This window comes from Delphinapterus leucas, chromosome 6 (assembly GCF_059928025.1).
Source record: "Delphinapterus leucas isolate spDelLeu-1000000601 "Yukka" chromosome 6, BTC_Dleu_Yukka2, whole genome shotgun sequence".
Classification (NCBI taxonomy): Eukaryota; Metazoa; Chordata; class Mammalia; order Artiodactyla; family Monodontidae; genus Delphinapterus; species Delphinapterus leucas.
In genome coordinates this window covers 62,598,912-62,618,747 of record NC_143134.1, presented here as the reverse complement: position 1 = coordinate 62,618,747, position 19,836 = coordinate 62,598,912, and the positions used below count along the sequence as shown (strand labels likewise).

Here is a 19,836-nt window from a genome sequence, read left to right as displayed (position 1 = left end):
CCAATCTTATACTAGTCCTACTTATATTACTGCTGTCTGTAAGAAATGCAGTGGACTACATTTGAAACACTTGGGCAGCAGGGACCATCAAGATAGAGAGGCATCACTTCCAGAATCTTACATACGGCTTTTTTTTTTTTTTTTTTTTTTTTTGCGGTACACGGGCCTCTCACTGTTGTGGCCTCTCCAGCTGCGGAGCACAGGCTCCAGACACGCAGGCTCAGCAGCCATGGCTCAGGGGCCCAGCTGCTCCGCGGCATGTGGGATCCTCCCGGACCGGGGCACGAACCCGTGTCCCCTGCATCGGCAGGCAGACTCAACCACTGCGCCACCAGGGAAGCCCCTTATATACGGTTTTGAGAAAACACAAAATAACACCAAAAAGTGATGGGCCCATACCTTCTTCAGCAAGAGATGATGTTCTTGATTTTTACAAGCACTAAGAATTGTACAAGCCTAGAATGTCCTCACAAATGGATACCAAGCAGGAAAGTGGGAATAAATCTATTTCCCATGCTGGTAGTTACTATTTTCCTTTAGGATCTCATAAAAATAAATACTTCCTAATTATACAAAGATGAAAGGTAAAGTTATCATAAAGAAATTGTAGGAAAGGTATGAAGGAGCATTATAAGGCTAAATCCCATACTATGGCAGTTAGGTAATGCAAAATGTACCAGTTTTAACAATACGTAACTGTACACATATAGTGTGGTTGTATAACTCCTAATAACGTGAAAGTCTATTAAACGTACACATGAAGAAGGAATATAATGCTACAATTTCAGATACTTTAAAGTACTCCGGTGAGGGAACTGGGTTTCTTGAAATTAAGATTATGTCTTAATATTTCTGTCTTCTTAGTACCAGACAGTGGTTTATGTCTATGTAGCAGGTATGAATTTGCAACCTCCTATTTAGGTAACAGAAATAGTACACCTTGTTTTCTTTAATTAACTTAAATTTGATTCTAAGCACCTATCCCAATAGGCTGTAAAGAAATTCAACCTCAATCCGTATCAGCACTTCTGCTCCAAAGTCAAATTCTGCAGCAAAGCTTGGGAGTTTTGTTTGGAATGGGGCATGGGGAGAGAGTAAGCACCAGTCTTCCGGAAAAAATGACAGCTGCCGAGATGCAGAAACCAGGCTCTCACGGTCATCACTACTTCTGTGTCATTCTCGGGGCATGTGAACTTGTACCCAGCATGGGAACCTGAATGCCAGAGGACGCTGTCCCTTTCAGGCCTCTCTCTGATATCCTGCTGTCACAATCCTTCAGGCTAGAAGGAACTGGCCTTAGGCTTCCAGTATCTTTGCATGATTTTACCCCCTCTTTTGGACACAGAATAAAATTTTATTTTTTAATCAGGAAAAGACAGAAGAACATAGATAATTGTTTCTACCCTTAATCAATCCTGACTATGCACTGCCTGAACGAGACATCAAAACTTCCTCACTGAAGGAGAGAGACTTAGTATTTGCTCTTTTATATTACTATAATCAAATGCTTAAATCTTCTCTATTCCACTCATCCCCACACCCACAGCTCACTCGGGTCAGGCAGGGATTAACCTGAGGGCACTACGGAAATCACATACACAGAAAAGCAAAGAGGACCAGAACACTTATCCTCCTAAGTGTTGGACCATCTATCATGATTTCTCTCCTACTACCTCTGCCAGGACCAGTTAAGTAATTTGCAGGGCCAAGTGCAAAATGAATGCAGGGTCCCTTTTCCAAAAATTATTAGAAGTTTCAAGACAATGACAACAGAGCATGAAAACAAGCACAGGACCTTCCTAAGTCGGGGACTTTTCTTGTGTGATTGCACAGGTCACATGATCCTGAAGCTGGTCCTGACCACTGTTTGTTTCAGCTCTTCATCATCTCCCTTGTTCTTCAACAACCTCCGGATGTTCTTTAGATTTGCTCCCTTGGGAATCATCCTGTACACACCCTCCATATAAAATCCTAAAGCAGACATCTGGTTCTGTCACATCCCTGTTTAAATCCTTCAATAAATCCCTGAAAGGGGGATGTCCAAGTTATAACTGTGAACTGCAAGGTACTCCTCCATCTGGCCTCTAATTGACCGGTCATCTCCTATCTCTTTCCACTCCCTGCTTCACATGCAATGTTCCACCTGAGAGTCAAAATTCAGAGCCATTTAGGTACCAGATTCCATTTTCAAAACACCTGATTAAGATGGTAAAACAACATGGGATTATACTATATACAGGCCTTCATTTCATGCTGATAGCAGTCTGTCCTTTCAGAAGAAACAGCTTCCAAACATGTTCATTTGTCAGCATAGGAAAACTCAAGAACCAGAAAATCAAATGCTGTTTTAAATACGCTTCAGATTTACAGACACTATCAAAGTCATTACTTCTAATCCTGCTGTAGTATGAATTCTCAGAGAGATTTCACCATTCATGTACCTTTGATTTTTGGTTGATTCTTTGAGCAAATATTTATTACACAATTGCTATGTGCCAGGGTCTTTGCTAGGTACTGAGGCCAGAATGATGAACAAGAAAAAATAAGATGATATAACCCCTTTTTTCAAAGTCATAGTTTAAAGGAGATGAGGAAGACAACTAACAAAGCAATTACAATATAATCTACTGTGGCAATCATATATAGAGCCCTTACTATAAGTATAGATAGCATCAGGTATTTCATATATACTATTGCTAACCCTCACAAAACTTGGACATTCTTATTCCTATTTGACAAATGGGAGAACTAGGGTTCCAAGAGTATAAATAATTTGCCATAGTAAGTTGTAAGCTAGGACTTAAAACCAAATTTGAGGGCTTCCCTGGTGGCACAGTGGTTGAGAGTCCGCCTGCCGATGCAGGGGACACGGGTTCGTGCCCCGGTCCGGGAAGATCCCACATGCTGCGGAGCAGCTGGGCCCGTGAGCCATGGCCGCTGAGCCTGCGCATCCAGAGCCTGTGCTCCGCAACGGGAGAGGCCACAACAGTGAGAGGCCCGTGTACCGCAAAAAAAAAAAAAAAAAAAAATTGATTCCAAAGCTCCCTTCTTTCCACTATGTCACGATGCTGTACCTCATACATATTGAGAACAGTACTCTAAACGCTGGTGTGTACAGAGAGAAGTGACCAGCAAACCCAAACCAGGTTATCTAATAAGCTAGACAGAAAAGGATAAGAAGTGATTGGTTTTGTGGACAAGTGTGCAGAGTGAAGAATGCACAATGAAGGAGGAACGCATTGCCAGGCTCCAAAGAATGTCGTATTCTAGGAACTGAAAGTAGTATGGAAGGACCGTGTATGGAGTTAGGACACATGGAACAAAAAGCCAGGCAAAGGGCTCTATCACAAAGGATCAGCAGGCCGCCTAAAGAGCTCAAGCTCTGTTCAGTAGGTGAGAGCGGGCATGGAGAAGGCTTAAGTGGGAAATGACAGCTCAGGTCTGAATTTTAGGAAAACATTCTGTTACCAATTTGGAGAACAGATGAAAGGCGCAGGAGGCCACAAGCAGACAGATCATTCAGCAGGCCGCTGAAGTCTTGGCAAGAATGGAGATGGCTTTGAACAAAGTCCGTGGGAAGGAGAATAAAAAGAGGAAGCCCATTTTATGACACAGATAGCAAGAAGAGAGAGCTGGTGATCAATGAAATCAGGACTTTGTGATAAGTGTAGAAAAGAAACCTAGGGAGACTTTAAGGGTTTCTAATTTAAATACTGGGGTGAACGTTTAACTCAATTGCTCATTCAGATCTACAACCCCAAGTAGTGGACGTCTGAAATTTATCTTCTGTCATAATCTTCCATTTAAGAAACCACTACTACCTTTGTCTCTTTCTTCATCATTGAAGCAAACTTCATTCCCTGTTTCCTGAATCCCTCAGCTTTGTTGTTGTGTCTCTTTTCAGTGGAAGGGTCAGTGATTACTTAGGGACATGGCTGCCTTTCTTCTCAATTATTTTCTAAGATAGGTTGCTATTCCAGGATAAAGTGTACCACAACTCATGTATGGGGGAATCCTTACCCTGTTAGGGCTCTCTACAGTATACACAGCATTTTCAGGAAAAGTTTCCATCTGATCCCCTGTGAGATGGGGAGGAATTAAATTTCCTATTTTAAAATGTGGGAAAGGAAACTTTCAGAGAATCTGTGTCATTCCCATTCAAACAGGGAATAGAACTCAGGCCAATCTGGTTTTTTGAAAAGGTGTGCATTCATCACCATGTCTCCTCCCTCTAGCAGGCATGTCTGAAGTGTACTGACCAGCAACAAAGTAACAAACATGTGCACTGTAACTAAACATGAGAATTTATTTTAAAAATATATAAGGAACCAACAACTTTCAGGATCTGGGGAAGCTAAGGCTCAAGCCAGTTTCTACTAAATAAGGATTCATCTGGTCACTTGAATTTCCCCTGAGACATTATGCGTGATTGGATCCAGGCAGTTTGCACAATGCAGTGCATCAGCTAATCGCTCCTCTGCTTACTGTAAGTACAATTGGCTACATTGGTTGGAAAACCAACCCAGGGAATAGGCTATTAAATTGGTATTGAAGCTTTGGCAGTGGACTGGCTGATCAGGATACTGAATGAAAAGCTGAAACACAAAGCACAGCTTGTTTGGTTTGGTTTGGTTTTTTTAACAGTAATTTCTAGTGGCGGGGACAGATGTTTCTTGAAGTGGCAAGAGATTTGAAAAGCAGAGCGTTATAGCACTTACTGTAATTGCTTTATTAATATTGTATGTGTTTATGGCTTCTGTCTTCTGGCTTGTGGCACCTCTTATTTCAAATGACTTTAGGTTTCCTGATGACTGGCGGTTAATCTTTACTTCAGAGATCCTTTGAGTCCCACATTCAGCTTTGTTCCTGCATAGTGAATTATTTCATACGAAGCCGCTTTTTCGTTTGCTTTTATTACACTCAGAAGCCCTCAGGGGGCACTGGAACATCGTCAGAGACAGCAGTCCGATATCTGCAAAGAAACCTCTAGTTAGCAGAGAAATAAACACCCAGATACATGCCGATCCCTGCAAAAGAAATGACCTTTGATACCCCTAGCCAAGTCTCGAGTGTTAACGTCAGCTACCATATCAGGAGAAGGACCGAAGAGATTTTAATCCAGGATCTTGAAAAGACTGGATCGGTTTGCGAGAGCCAAGTTTGTAATAGACATATCCTAAATAACATCTTTTTTGGTGCTTGGTTTACTTTGCTTTGAAAAGTAGAGACCATATTTTCATTCTCTTCCAATGTGTTATTATAAAAAAGGGAAGAAGGAACCGACAAGGAAATTGACCAACAAATGCAAGTTAAATTTGGAGTTGATATTTTCGGAGAAGGTTGGTTGGTTTGCTCAGTGGCTATTGTATCTCCTTCCTTCCCTTCCCAGGCCTGTCAGAGTGGCTCCTAGTTAGTCCTTCACCTTCTCTCAGTAGGTTCTTGTTCCCAGGGCTTGCTCACTGAGCCTTCCTGAGTGAGGAAGGGAAAGGGGCATCATCTGGGGGTGTTTTCGTCCATTTCATGGTTGACATAGTTATTGTTGTAATTTGCTTTACGACTGCCCCTAATGGGTCTGTGGGTTAAGTTCAGGTCCCACTCAACCAAAGGCCATAAAGGGTGCATGGAAAAAACAGCAGAGTCTACAGGAAGATTCTCATCGCCAAGTCATTTCCGAGAACTGTTGGGACTTCCTTGTGACACCAACCAGCATTGGAGGACAGAGCTGGGCGTGATGTACTCAGTGTTCTGCACCATGTTGTGACAGTCAGATTCCTTTGTGCAAAGACTCGTTAACAGGAAGCCTCCACATTCACTGATGAAAAAGAAGCATTTTTCTTTGATTCATGCCTCTAGGAGGAAACCTACTCAATATTTAATTTTAATCTAACATGTCACACTTTTTCCATGCCAACAACTAGCCTTCCAGTTATGCATAATTCATTGTAGTGGACAAGACCAACAGCAGTGCTCCTGGACAGGATGCTGTTGAGAGGTGGTGTGTGGCAGCCAGCACTGTCGCCTGTCGCCTTCCGAGACATTCGGATTAAGGCATTTTTAAAATCGATCAACACAGATTGTTTATACAGAGAAATCATTTGATGCAAAAAAGAAAAACACTAAAATGGAATAAAAAAACATGTAAATTTTCGAATATACCCTGTGCAAGTAGCATAAATAAGTGCGGCTTATAGCTAATCACAGACAACCTTTCTGCGCTTCAGATTCTCCATCTGTGCCAATGGCCTTTCTTTAAATAATGTGTATGAAACGGATTTTAGAGTAATTCAAGACAAAGAAACAGGACTGCAGATATACTTCCAGGATGCTCCATTATTTTTGCCTTTAGGTTGCAACTAGTAAGAAATTGAGGTAACCTTCTCATGGTCAAAAAACAGCAAATGATAATTACTGGAACCTACATTCAACCCTGGAACCTACATTCAACCCTGACAAATACATATTTTTATGTTCAGTAATCAACATTCCTCTCCTCCAAATCTAATTCCTCTCCTTAAAAAAGACTTAAATGCTACCTTACTAATTCAAATAAAAATCAAGTGATATATAGCTATAGGAATGACATTTCTGTACTTAAGCTAATACCATCTTGCAGGTAAACAGAGATGATCTATAAAGGCCAGGTTACCATATAGTATTATTAAAATACTGCCATTCCCTCAAGCTGTTCAGCAGCACAACCAATCTGACGCATTAACATACTGCATAGTGAAGAGGCTGCACTTGCTACATTCTCCCCAGATTTTGTTTCATTTAAAATATTGTGTACAAAAAAGAGTCATATTCAAGACATTGCTTATCCACAACATCCCTGAAGTGCTTTGACAGCTATGAGACTTTTTTTTAGTAACTGAGCCATGTATACATGCATTTGTTCCCCCTTAATGCTTATTCTTTTTGTATCACTTACTAGCATTTAATTTCACTTTTCCTTATGGTTAGTTCTTAACGTTGTGCATTTTTTTTTCTGTGTGGTAACCAACTTTCCAAATGGATACTGTTGACTGGAAGCTACCCTATCTTATCTGTATCTTACTTCTGATGCCTTCCTGGTCCACAGTTAAATTGTTTCCATTAAAAAAAAGAACAAGAGGGCTTCCCCGGTGGCGCAGTGGTTGAGAGTCCACCTGCCGATGCAGGGGACACGGGTTTGTGACCCGGTCCGGGAGGATCCCACATGCCGCGGAGCGAGCGGCTGGGCCCGTGAGCCATGGCCGCTGAGCCTGCGCGTATGGAGCCTGTGCTCCGCAACGGGAGAGGCCACAACAGTGAGAGGCCCGCGTACCACAAAAAAAAAAAAAAAAAAAAGAACAAGAACAAGAAAAAGAAAAAGAGGAAGAAGAAGGAGGGGATGGGAAGGAGAGGAAGGAAGGAAGGAAAGAAGGGAGGGAGGGAGGGAGGAGAGGCAGTACCTCATGGGTAGTTTCCCTCCAATTTCTCATTTTCTTCAGTTCCAAGATGTGCAATTCTCAAGAATATTATTTTCCCTGGGCTGATCAGTATTCTCTTTCAATAAAACCATAGGACATAGCTGTTGGGCACAGAAACTAAATGTCATGAATTCAGTGCCCTGCTACTTGGCAAGAAACTCTGGCTGCATGCTTTTTATGTAATGTTTTTTTCACCTTCACTCCTTTGTTGTGCTTTTTTCAACAAAAATTAGACAGTAATAACTAGTACATTTACACACTGCAGTTAATGACTGTAATAGTATAAGGTAAGAGGATAAATACTTATTAACACAAAACAAGTACAGTATAACCCTACAATGAATAGAAAAAACTATTTCAGCAGTTAATGAAAACATGGATACATTTAACAGAATTACTTAGGGGAAGAAAATTGCTTGCATGCCTCCTGGGGTCAGATTAACTGGGTGTGTATGTGTTTAATCCTTTCAGAACTGTGAAGTATAATTGTTGTAAACTGCCACCCTCCTTGCCTCCTACCCAAGTCTGAGTAGGCACCCCCAGTTCTATCTTACCTTTTGGTAGCTAATTTGAGTTTCTCTTCCCAAGATGCACCACAATGTCTGCAGGAAAGGAGGCTAATAATGCCTTCCTGGGAAATCCTAGATTCTGTTCCTGGGGGTTAACTGTTGATCGAATAATGGACAATCACAGCTGTAGCCATTTGGATGAAGAAGAAGGAAGGTGGGGAGCCATGGAAAGAACAAGAGAAAAAAAAAAGCATACTTTTAAAAAATCCCATAGATTATCTAAATTCATTTTTCATTATTAATTAGCACTTTTATATCTTTTAATACTGTACTCTATATTAACTTCCTGGCCTGAACTAATTAAATTATATATTAATTAATGGGCTTTCCATGATCACCTTGTTCCTTGCTAATCTAACCCCAGGCAAATAGCTTTCCCCAGCATATATGGAATATATACCCCCAAGGAGAATGCACTCATCACATACACAGGGCTAATCTATCAAACCTCAGATGAGTGAAATAATCTTAAAGACATTAGGAAGTAATTTAGTAAGATTAGTACATGAGCAGTTTAGGGCTAGGATCTGACACTTTCTGATTAGAAATGTCATGAAAGTGAAGAAATTCTCTTGAGACAATTAACTTCTGAAGGAAATTCATCCTATAATTCTTGCAATTTGAGATGAATCACTTAAATACTCTGGCCCTCAGCTACATCATATCATCTATAAAAGAGCAGCGTTGGGCAAGGTGGCTGCAGCTCCACAATTATTTGATTTGGTAACATTGAAAATTTGTGATTATTAGCAAAAAAGAAAAAAAGACTTCAGAATATGAGGACATGAATATATCACCTTACAGTTCTTGATAAACATAAACTTTAGCAATGTAGATTTCAGTTAAGTTTTGTGCAGAAATATGTGGGATTTTACTGCCAGAGAATCTAAAAACATCCCTCAGGAAGGATGGGAGACACTAAAAATTTCAAGCAATCACAGAGCAGAAGAAAAGGAAAACAATTTAAGGAATTGTGTCTCTTGGAAGCAGACATGAAAAGGTAATTTGGGGCTAAAACTTTTATTGGGGGAGAAGGGGTGATGATGTCCATGAAAGACAAGGGAGCAAGAAGCAGGTTTGGGTAAAGAAAGATATTAGGTGATAGTGCACATCTGAACCTTGTGAAAGGAAAGCAGGGAGGGGGAAGGATTGGGCAGAGGAGCTGTAGGCAAACTCTCCACCAGCCCATCAGGAACTGTAGATAGAAGACTGCTGTGTCCTGCCAAAATGGCTAGGTCCTAGAAGCCCCCCGCCACTGCCATGCTCAGACATTGGCTGAGGACTTCCCAGAAAGTTTGTGGCCTTGGCCCAAAGCTGAGGTGGTGATTGTCTCACTGTGGATTTAATTTGCATATCCTGGATGATTAGTGATATGAACACCTTTTAATGTATCTGTTGGCCATCTACATATCTTCTTTGGAGAAGGATGGCTAGTATCAAAAAACCCAAAAGATAACAAGCGTTGGGAAGGATGTGGAGAAAAGAGAAGAGTAGTACTCTGTTGGTGGGAATAGAAACTGGTATAGCCACTATGGAAAATAGTATGCAGGCTCCTCAAAAAATTAAAAATAGAATTACTTCCAGGTATATATCAAGGGACTTGAAATCAGGATCTTGAAGAGATACACCCATGTTTATTGTAGCATTATTCATGATAGCCATGGAAACAACCTAAATGTCCATCAACGGACAGTGTAAACTATCTTTCAATTTAATACCACTTTAGTCCTCCATTTTGCGCTAACTATTGCATCTTGTAATATATTGTACTATGTGTGAGGTGCTAGTGCATCTTTTCTAGTATCATATAAAGCACATGTCGGTGCCAATGAATTAATTCAGTTCAAATTTTTTCTATGAATCAATGCAACATTGTAATGCATTTATTTGAATATCTTAAGAAAACATCACAGGGTATCGTGACATCTATGTAAGTTTAATCGATAATTATATTGAAATTAATGATTTTACAGTGAAAATATTAACTTATGTAATAACCCTGACTAGTGTACACTGCAGCCCACACCGCCACTGAGTAGGTGGGCCCCACACTTTTTTTTTTTTTTGCGGTACACGGGCCTCTCACTGTTGTGGCCTCTCCCGTTGCGGAGCACAGACTCCGGACACGCAGGCTCAGCGGCCACGGCTCACGGGCCCAGCCGCTCCGCGGCATGTGGGATCTTCCCGGACCGGGGCACGAACCCGTGTCCCCTGCATCGGCAGGTGGACTCTCAACCACTGCGCCACTAGGGAAGCCCTCTGTCATACTTTTATTCCCATGGCTGGCCCGGGAATTTCCCTCCTTTGGACTTCCCTTTTGATGGCCCTGTTTCTGAGAAAGGAGTCAGTCTAATAACTGACATCCTCAGAGATTGTCAACCTGGGTCCCCACAGAGAGTTTAAGGTCAACCCTTGGATAGCACAGTGTTGAAGGGGCAGAAACGCACCTGTGAGTGTTCCACCTTCCTGTTAATGATCCTCTTCCTGGCCCTGCTGATGCTAAAAGACAAAAAAAGAATGAGAGTCGGGGACTTCATTCTCATTCCCCTTTCTTTGGACAACATGCTGATATTCATTATTCACGAATACTACGCTTTAGTATTCTGTATTCAATTTGTTACGATCAGTTTTCCATTTCTGTTATTCATTTCTTGAAGTGGATACAGTAATTTTTCATTGTTTCTTGCCTAAAAAACTCAAGTAACAAAGGTTTCCTGCTCGAGGTCTTCAGTTGACATTCCCACCAGCAGTCCTTGGCTGAAGAAGGGCACAGATCCTCAGACCTTCAGAAACATCTATGCTCCATTCAGCGGGATTCTGTTCCCTGAGCATCCATGGGATAGCGCCTGATCAGAGGCTCAGCACTGCCCTCCAGGTCGGCCCTCACACAGGGAGAGGATTATCCCAGAGGCAGCTGAGATAGAAGGCAGCTGATGGACAACGTTGAGAAACGTTTCTTCTCAGGTGTCCTGAAAGACCTCAAAAAGCCAAATTATCACCCCTGATTAATGGTGTTTGGGATTTACCCTGGAAACCTCTACCACACCCAGGAAGATGGTCTGCGAATTTCGCATGCAAGTCTCAGTCTCCACTCTGACCTCTGAGCCACCCAACTTTTTCCCCTAGAAGGATGGTATCCTATTACTTTCTGAGAGTTTTCAAGTGTCTTGCTGCTCCTGGGAGCTGTTCCAAATTAAAGGAGACCAGAGAAACATGATAAGTAAAGGATCAGAAATATGTGATCCTTAATTGTATCCTGTACTGGAGGGAAAACAGGCTGTAAAGGACATTGCTGAGTGGGTGAACTGACAAAACTGAAATAGAGATGGTAGATAAGACAGAGGTCCCGTGTTGATGTTAAATTAGTTAAGCTACTAACTCTGCTGTGGATTTTTAAGGGAATAGCCTTTTTCTTAGGAGATACACATAAAGTATTTAAAAGCAAAGGGCCATGATGTATGTAACTCAATTTCAAAAGTATGGGACAAAGAATAATGTTTACACAGAAAGAGAGCACACAGGACAAATTATAAACGGTAAGTGCAGCTGGGTAAAGGCTATTGGGCAGTCTTTTTCTATACGACTTGCAAATTTTCTGTAAGTTTCAAACTGCAAGTCTTCTATAAGTTTCAAACTGTTTCCTAATAAACAGTTCTAAGAAATGGTCCATCGATCAGTCCTGCTGAGCTTTAACTCCTTTTGAGATATATACATTGATGCCCACAGCTGTCACCATCACATCCAACTCCTCAAAGTGAGATATCCCAACTTTAAAAAAAAATTTTTTTTATATCTCCATTGGAGTATAATTGCTTTACAATGCTGTGTTAGTTTCTGCTGTATAACAAAGTAAATCAGCTATAAATATACATACATCCCCATATGCCCTCCCTCTTGAGTCTCCCTCCCACCCTCCCTATCCCACCCCTCTAGGTGGTCACAAAGCATCGAGCTGATCTCCCTGTGCTATGGGGCTGCTTCCCACTAGCCATCTACAAGAAATCCCAGCTTTTAAACAGTTTTATTAGGTTCTATCTCAGATAGAAACACTAGGATCTTCTTATTACAACTGTGGTTCTAAACATTTTCAACATGGATTTTAAAAATTATTGGAAAATGCAAATGAAATAAAAATACATACATGTAAAAATATCGAATAAAAGGATCACATTAATATGAGTTCAAACCTTTGCCCTGTAACATGCCAACAGAGTGATGTGGGAAATATCATTTTACTTCTTTCTTTTTCTGTTTCTTTATCTGGAAGGTAGAGATAAAAATCCTCAGTCACATGAGAAATAGTAGCTATGATTAAGAATACTAATAAAACCAATAGGAGCTTTACCGCACCTGAAATGTCTTTATTCAGAAGACCCCAATTTTTCTGAGTGCACCTGGCACAGCTCCTAGTCCAATAATCCACAGGACACAGTCCTACAAGCCTATATAGATTGATTCTCCTCAACAAGATGAAGTGCTCCGTTCTTCTTATTTCTGCATGTTAATATCACTGCCCCATAATGCTGTTCTGCTGAAAACCAACTCAAGGCAGACGTCGCCCCACTTCAGCCTTTTATGGGACCCTCCTGAGAGTTCTTTCGCCTCAGGGTTTTTTCTCTTCCATTGAAACCCGCTCACAGTGTTGGGTTAACAGATTTCACTTGAACTCTATTTCTCTTCAAAGCGTTTCTGCGTTGGGATAAAGCTGCCCTATGTTTGCTTTACCATATGCATCATTGCTGATTTGTGGTTCTTCTCCCTTCATATTTACTGTTGTCATTTTCTACTAACAGAAACATTTTGTTCCCAGCCTCCTACAGAGGAGAAACAAATATTCAGGTATAGGTATCCACTCCTCTGCACTCTGTGCATTACTATAAATATCTAGAAAGAAATCTATAGTTGCACGGAGAGTTCAAACTGTATTTGAAAATTGCAGACTGCCAAACCTGGGGATGAACCTGTGCTTCACCAGATCCTTGAAATTCCCAATTTGAAAGCTTAAAACAATGAAACATAAGGCTTTATCATGTATCTCAATGCTAATCACTGAATGATTTTTCTTAAAAAGGGAAGAATACAAAGGTTTTAGCACGTAGCATACGTAGTTCCAAATACATACCAATATCAACATGTTTTTAGAGAAGTCTCTTTTAAAGTAATTTTTTTTGGCTCAAACCCAATTTTTCCAGGTGCTACTTTTAGGAAATCCTACGTAGACTTAGCATTTTAGGGTTTCATATAATAAAATCACATTTGAGAAACATGAAAAACTTTTCAAGTCATAACATAAATGAAAGTAATATGATAACCAATATTTCTGCTTTCTGCCCACCTTCTCCCAAAGAGTAATCACCTTTACTGCAGGGAGTCAGACAAGAGATTTCTAGAATAAAACATAAGGATAATAAAAATGTACATTAGACTTAGAAAAGAATCTAAGGGGTAAATAAATTAGTTTATTTAATATAATAAGAAACTAGGCCCGCAGAAGGTTTGTCCCAGGACTCCTCGGCTAGAGACGGCACATCCAGGTCTACCTTGGTCTCCTTGCTCCTGGCCTGGTCCTGTTTCATGGCCCTGCACATTCCACCCATTCTACAGCCCTGTCACCAACATCTCTCCCCTTCATCAAGGACTTCTCAGGGCTTTCTAGACAGGCTGCTTCAGAACGAACATCTTTAAAAGTCATTATTTCCACTCCAGTTGTTTTCCTTCTGTGATACTAAGATTCTTTTCAATTCTAATGGAAATATCCCATTCTTGTTCCCTGAAATGCAATTTGATAGCATCGCATCCAGGAGTCCTTATTTCTGTTCTTTTATCTCCATTTATGCAACTTTATTGAACTACTGAATGAGAGGGACTATGATAGATGCGGAGGATATAAAGTCAAGTAAGACAAAGCTCGTGCCAGAAAGAACTGTGTCTTGAGTTATTTCTACTGTCATTACTGAGGCTATCTACCAATTGGCAATTCTCTTGGTTCTTCCTGCTTTTTTTCTATTTGACATGAACACTGGGTGGCATTTGTTCACATGAGTACTAATACTGTCTGCCCATCTATCCATCAGTTCATTCTGCCGTCTGTCCATCCATCTATTTATCCCATCAGCTGAAGATACCATTCTGTTGCCTAGGGCACCCATTTGCCTGATTTATTAGTTGGCCTAGCATAGGCATGTTGAATTATATCACCTACTTCTCATAATGAATGGTCTTTTGTCCACGGGGGAAATAGTTTGGAGTTAACGTAAGACGAAAACCTGGAATATGGTGGTTTTTTACTCTCGTCCCCTCAGGATGATCATTTTGTTAAGGTGCTTCTTCTGTCATTTTTTAAAACTATAAAATGACATTTAAAAATAGTACCATATAATCAAATCTTCTCAAAACACCAGAAAAGAAGCAGTAAACCTCTAGAAACTTGAGTCTTCATGTTCTTAATGGTTAGTCTCTTAATTAACAGCTTAGAGATCCCATCTGCTGTCAAAATAATTGGGCCATCTTTTCACTTATTTTTTATATGACCTCAAAAGACTCCCAGCTTTTTTTTTTCCTTCCTGGAGATTAACTTTACTTCCCCACATTACCTTCCTCATAAAGTGTTTCAATACACATTCTAACTCAAGGGAAAACTGAAAGAAAAAAAAAAAAGTGTTTTCTTTGTTAAAATACAAGAGCCTTCTTGACAGGGAAGGGCTCTGAAATAAAGAGAGCAGCCTTGTTAAAACTTTGAGCTGTGCCTGAACACATCCTAAAATGTTTAAATTGTCTGTTCCGGTAATAAATTATAAGCTTGGTAGTTTAAAGCCAACTCCCCTCGACCAATAAAATGGAAAATATTGGAGTAGGCCAGATACCAGTTTTCGATGAACAGCTTCTGCATGAATTGCAATGAGAAATGTCCAGTACCAGTGACAGTAAACAAATATTAGATTTTAAAAATGCCTGGAGGATATGTGATTCACGAGAATTATGGAATTTGCTTCTGCTTCCAGATAAAGACTATTAATAAATTATAAGCACGTCAAATGTAGCTGCTGATACAATAATAAATACTGATACAAAACAAAGCTCAGAATACCTTCTTTTGCAGGCTGAATCTTGTAGTCCAGTCTAGCAGCACTATGCTACTCAGACTTTACCAAGGGAAACCTTTCATTTTTTCTTTTTTTCTTTAGATTAAGCAGCAGTAACAGAAAGCACTGTGTGTTTCTAATAAGGCATTGCAGTTCACAGGAGTAATGGACTCTTAGGTAGACAAGATTTTGTATAACGCTAAGTCTCCAAAGATCAAATGATCGGTACCCCTAAAAGAAGCAATCATATCGTTAACAGAAGTAAAAGAAGGTGAGCTTAGATGCTTGCATTCTTGGTGTTTCATGTAAAGCACAAAATTTAAGAATCTACTTCCACTTTCCTGCACAAAATAGTAATATCTGATCTTTGATTTTCAACTGATTATTTACATTCTTGCTCTTTGCTTTCCTACTCAAAGTACTTCCATTTTGAAACCTTTATGACAAAGCTATTTTTGTGTGTGTGACTGTCTTTGACTTTTACTATACACTACACTAAAATCTGGAAAGTGGTATGGAATAAAAGGACTCCCAGTCTGGAAACTGGAAAGCCTGTACTCTGGTTCAGTATCTACCTTGCGTTAGCTGTGAGACCATGGGGAATTCATTCACCATCCCCGTACCTCTATGTTTTCACTTATGACCTGAGAAAATTGGCTTGGATGGCCTGTACAATCCCTCCTAACTGTAAATTATGACTTCGGAAGCTCTAGCTTTATGTCTTCAAGAAAGCTGACAAGTTTGAGTCCATCCTATCTTTGACTTTTTTTAAGCTTAAATGAGCTTTGGTGTGACTTCCCAGATAAAACTAGAAATGAAGTGAAACGTGCTCTAGCTAACTAGACTAGGTCTTCATCCCATCTTCCTATTGAGCCTGGTACGAAAAGAGCAGCTTTGCAAACTCCAGTTACTCTATCCTCCATCCATCCTGAATTACACCAGGCCATTTGCTTTAACACAGTTTCCCTTTTATCATTCTTCTACATCCAATCTTTCCATACTTCCTGTTGGCTATTGCTTCAACTCTAAGTATTCCCGTCTGAGTGAGGGACCCTCACTATCACCATCTCCTACCACCCCCGCTCTTACATACCTTTGTTCACAAGTTCCCACTGCTGAAAGCAGCTAGTCACTTCTCCCCGCAGTCGCTAATGAATTCTCCAAACACTATGCCTTCCCTCCTATCATTATCCACTTTCTCTCTTGTTCATCCATCTGGTTCACATTCCAACAGAATTTATGGTGATTACTGAGCACATGAAGTGGGACAAGACAACTGAGAACCTGACTTTTATCTCATTTTAATTAATTAATTAAAGTTCTAATGGCCACATGTGGCTAGTTGCTAACATACTGGCCAGTAAAGCTCTAGATTATACCATCATCTTTGACATCTAGCTCAAATTCCACTTCTTGCAGGATAAGTTTCATTAAAATTACCTCCAGAACTTATAAAAAAAAACCCGAGAGATGTCTAAGCCCCATCCACAGATCCTCTAATCTAATTGATCTGGGGTGGGACCTGGCCATGAATATTTTTTGAAGGCTCCCAGACTATTCCAGGGGACAGCCAGGGCAGACCACCACTGCTCTGTGAAACCCATTCAGGCTTCTCATGTCTCAGTAGTTGCTGGCTGTCTCTGAAACTCTGCACAATAGTCTGAATCATTCAAGTTAGCGTTTCTTTTTACCGCTACCTTCAGTTTTTTTTACCTGGTTGGAAACATCTTTTTCTTGTTTTGTCCACTGAGGCTACTGCCACTCATGGCAGGTTCTGGATACATTTTTGATTATGGAACAGTTTTCACTTATTACACATAGCCTTGAAATGCAAAATATTTATAGCTTTTGATTTTATAAACCTAAATGGGGGTTTCTATCCTGCCTTTAAATCATTACCATGTATTGTAGTGAGTCTATTAATGAGACTTCTGTGCTAGACGGTAAGCTCCATAAGAGCAGGGGCCACTGTCCTTCACCAGTGTATTCCTGCTACCTAGAACCTAATCTAACACACAGAGGTATTTAATAAATCATTGCTGAATGAATCATTTAATGAAATAAGTACTTGAATAAATACAGTTAAAGTCACACCAGGGTATTGTCTTCTTCATGGAAAGTGAGCATACAGTCATCTGTACCTTGAGGTGGTGTGCGTGTGTGTGTGCACGTGTGTACATGGGCAAGTGTAGGCACATGCATGGGTGTATGTGCATGCATGTGCGCCTATATATATACACATATATACACATATATATACACATATATATATACACACACATACACATATATGTTGTGTGTGTGTGTGTGTGTTTCATATGCCCAATCACTGTGAGCATCCTTAAGAGGATCCAAAAGTTGCTGAGTATTCCAAAGAATCCTTCAGCACCTCTTAGCTCTGCACAGCTGGTAGCTCTGCTCTCCGTAGCTACCGTCCTGGGAAATATGGTTATTAATACTGAGTGAACAGATGGTGCAGGGTGTGTTACTTAAGACAGTTTTGCCAGGAGGTAAATTTATGCTTTATAAATGTACTTCAAAACTATGCTATTTGATTTAATCACTTAATGCAAAGACAGCTGCATACTATATTTGCCTTAACTGCAGTTCTATGGGTTATCTGCCAATCTGTTAATTACAGTATTTTGAAAGGCTTCAGGAAAAAAAAAAAAAACAGTAATTATACAGATTGGGATGGGGGGAGGAATATTTTTGAAGCCTACATTCAGACATTCATTCCCAGCGAACACAAACTTATTGAAGATTTAGAAAACCTGCTAAGAAAGTGGGAGTAGATGTGATGGCTTTCCTTTGAAAGGGACTTACGTGTGTGTTCTCAGTCTGCATTAGTTACTGTGGGTAACTGCCAGGGAGATGGGAATGGAGTGCTGTTCAGCTGGACAGAGCCCCAGCGCAATCGCAAGGGTCTCTGAGCAACTGCTCAATTCCTTGAAATTAAAAAGAGGAAGGAGTGGTAGAAGTGACAGGAGGGGGAGGAAGAGAGGGAGAAGGGGGAGGGGGGAGGGAGATGGAGAGGAGGTTCAACTTTAATTGTAAACATGATTCTGCCCTCGATGTTCCCATACTTGCCCATAATCTGCTTGCTCCCTGAGCCCTCTGTGCGTAAGTCCTCTCTGCTAAACAGTTGCAGCAATGATTAAGCAAATTTAATTAATACTGTATCAGCAAAGAGGAATATTTTAAGCTTAGCCTGACAACTTCCTTTTCTTGCCAAGGACTAGATGCCACATACTTGTAGGAGAAGTCTGGCCCATTTCTCCTATCCTCTGGGAATTCATGTTCAATGAATTTCATTGCCATTTTAAGAACAAGGTTTCTTCTCTATGGGCAACTGTACCAGGATGAAAGGATTGAACGGGACCCAGCCTGTAAAACAAAGAATTGGGGAAAGAGTGTTACAGATTATCTGGTCCAACTCTCTCTTTTCACAGACGAAGAAACTGGGGACCAAATTCTTAATTGATTCACTTTCCCAAATTAGTTAAAGAATAATGGGGCTTTGACCAGGAACACTCTTCTATCAGTTTAGGCCCTTTTCTCACGCATCACACGTGTATAAGGCTGTAAAGTAACAAGAAGTAAAACAGAAAGAGCAGAGAATTAATTTTCCTGTGCTATTCCAGTACATGACTGGCTGGGGCTGCCTTTGGGCAAAAGGAGAAGGCAGCAATAATAATAGTCCTCCTAACTGACTGCCTAGGGCCTCCACGTTCCACAGCTTCCAGTGTCATCCACACTGAGAATGCTGCCCTGTGGAACTGTGCATCACAGCCTGAATGCCACCTCCTCTGTGCTAGGTACCTTCCGAGCTTCATCTCAGTTAAAACTACCAACAACCAATGACAGAAACATCTCTTACACTTCACAGACAGGGCTCTCAGAGCTTGAGTAACTTGCTAAAAGTCACACAACTGATTTCTAGTAGAGTCTAATATTCAGACTTGGACTTACTGGATCAAAAGATACGTGTCTTCCCAAGAAAATATGTTTGTTTCTTGGCAACCTCCTTCCAAAATGGACTAAAAATACTTCCTTCAATTCTCTGAGGCTTTTTACTGTGTCTGTTCTTGCCAGTCTAGCGCCATCTTGTGGCGCGCCACTCCTAGGCTGCTCTGCGCTACAGTTTATCTGACCATCATCTCGTCTTCACAGCCAGGCTCTATGCAACGTTCAACAAGCCTCAAGTGATGAACTGATACGTGCTTAGACAAGATCATCAAAGCAGCCATCGATAACTCATATCCTTTTTTGCAGGCAGTGTACATTTCCATACAGTCTTGGTTAAGCTGATACACAGATGCCCGCCTGACCTAGTGGAGTAGAATTACTTTAACTTCTTGTGTTAGGCAGAAGGAGAGGATAATGCCAAGGTTGGCAGGTGAAGAGGTATTAGAGGGGGCAGGCCTGGCTTTTGATACGTCTCAAATCATATTTAATTGAATATCGTACCTAATCTATGACGGAGCTAGAAGGTACTTATATCTTTGGTCGTCTCTAGTATTCCATTTCCTTGAGGCTATTTAGATGAAAATTATCAACATGGCCATCTCTCTGGGCCCTCATATCTCTGCTTTCAACTCTTATTATATATTTAAAAAAGTGTTTTACTAAATTTTTTAAATGTATGCCTATAATCACAATTTTCATGTTTTAGGGCAACATCATTATCAATATTCTCTGACCTCTGTTTTCTCTGTTTCTTTGACTTTTTGTAGT

The 19,836-nt window shown here is 40.5% G+C and overlaps 1 protein-coding gene across 1 annotated transcript in view; it reads right to left on the bottom strand.

Annotated features, from left to right (window-relative positions):
- Nucleotides 1-19,836, bottom strand: part of MPDZ (multiple PDZ domain crumbs cell polarity complex component) — a 558,334-nt gene that overhangs the window by 20,161 nt on the left and 518,337 nt on the right. Inside the window, exons 52-55 of the mRNA XM_089913222.1 lie at nucleotides 12,368-19,836; nucleotides 10,465-12,277; nucleotides 8,003-8,141; nucleotides 4,719-4,972 (exon numbers count right to left, since the gene is read on the bottom strand). The exon at nucleotides 12,368-19,836 is cut by the window's right edge and continues 20,813 nt beyond it. The gene's annotated coding sequence lies outside the window, so the exon portion shown is untranslated. The remainder of the gene's footprint in view (nucleotides 1-4,718; nucleotides 4,973-8,002; nucleotides 8,142-10,464; nucleotides 12,278-12,367) is intronic.